The 1,791-nt window shown below is 38.4% G+C and overlaps 1 protein-coding gene across 1 annotated transcript in view; it reads right to left on the bottom strand.

Annotated features, from left to right (window-relative positions):
* Positions 1-1,791, bottom strand: part of anxa5a (annexin A5a) — a gene marked incomplete in the record, with an annotated part of 30,269 nt that overhangs the window by 14,983 nt on the left and 13,495 nt on the right.

Raw genomic sequence — 1,791 nt, 5'->3', positions numbered from 1 at the left:
TGCATGGAAAAAAGAGATTTCTACACAGACTAGCACATGCATTTCTTCACATTTCTGCACGTAGACCAGCTCATTCTGTTTGGTTGGTCTGTGTCTGCCTTTGGTTTTGTGCTTTTGAAACTGTTTCCATGCTGCAGCATTTCTCATTAACTAAGTCCTTTTTAATGTTTGTGATGCTGTCTTTGTGAGGCTGACTGATGTCAGTGAAGCCAGAGGCAACAAAGTTGATCTTGTCCTTTTTGGGAGGACGTATTGTTCAACCCTTTAACTCTTGTGCTCTCTTTAGGGTCCAGGTGACCCCATCCTTATATTGATGTGTGATCCCTCCCATGACAAGGCAAACTGCCTTGTAGGGTCCAGATGACCAATTTTTAATGTAAATATACCCAGGATAGAACAAGTTTTAACAGTGTTTATGATCTTTGATTTGCTATAACTTTTCAACCGTTTACACGATCAACATGATTCCAGGAGATTCTGAAGGAGAAAAGCGGCTACTCGAGGAAAACCCAAGCAGGCATAAGAGGACAAAGCCCTTGTTGGGTGCTGAACAAAAAAATGTGTCTTTGTTCACTGAGGAAGGAGAAGATTATAATGCAGATGTGTGAATAACGTTCAGTATTCCTTACTTCTTTGCACTCCAGTGCTTGATGGTAGTCAATACATGATGTAAACTTTAAAAGTGTGTCAATATATCTCATGAATGTAACACAATAAGTCTTTTGTCAAAAAATGCAGCAACAATGTTGTCTTTGTAAAATGATCTTTTCCTGCCATCTTTCTGCCTCTCTGTTGAAGTGCTACTGAATCCTTTTTCATCATATTGTTCTTTCTTCTCAACTATAATTTCTTCATCTTTAGCTTTTTCTCCTTCTCTGCATGACATTTTTTGTCTTTTCAGCAACAGACAAAAAACCAAAAACAATGATTTGTCTGAAAATAGTCTGTTCAGTGTCAGTTCTGTTAGCAAACTCATCACGTTCTTAGCTCTTCTTGAGACCAAAGTGTTATCATTTTTTGCTTTTCTCTTCATGTTCTCTAAAAGGCAGAAACAAGGCTACGCAGTATTTCTTTTAAGGTGGTAATATTTGTTTTGAATTGTGATTTACTGGGAACATTTTATTAGTGCGTGGTTGAGGTGAAGGCCCGTCCTCCTCTTTATCAGCTTGAGCTTAACAGCTGTGTAACTCCACTGAAGCATTACACCTCAGGAAAGAAAAACATGTCCAGTATCTACAGGAAAGCTTTAGACTTTGGTCAACAGATAATTATGGGTTTGATTTTTATAAACTAAATGGAAAGTTACACAAGATAGGAAGTCTGTAGCATGAACATATCTGCTAAACCAATCAAGTCAATTTGTGGGAAGTACTAGTCAGAGCTGGAGATCAGGAGTATTTATCCAACTTACAAAATGACATTAGCTCATGTTATACTGCACACTGATGTTGCATTCACTGCAGAGCATAAAAAGCCACATAATTCTGATAAATCAACCTTTACACAATCCAGCACACTGCACATCTTTTTTCTCCTCCCCAGAACTGCAGCTGTTTCAGACATTTGTGACTGTCACAGTGTGTGAGCAGAGCTGAAGGAGAGCAGCTGCAGCCAGGCAGCCGCTGCACATGTAGATATGTACCAAATAGTTCATGCATAAACCCATCTATGATAAACAAGGCAAACGAGAGGGATTACATTCAATCAAGTTTACGACAGAAGAAGTATTAGTCTGTAAGTCTAGTCAACAAAGATATGTTTGTTTCAAATTAATCATTAAACCTTTGTACC

This window comes from Oryzias melastigma, linkage group LG2 (genome assembly GCF_002922805.2).
Source record: "Oryzias melastigma strain HK-1 linkage group LG2, ASM292280v2, whole genome shotgun sequence".
Taxonomy (NCBI): domain Eukaryota; kingdom Metazoa; phylum Chordata; class Actinopteri; order Beloniformes; family Adrianichthyidae; genus Oryzias; species Oryzias melastigma.
This window is presented reverse-complemented; position numbering and strand designations above follow the sequence as displayed.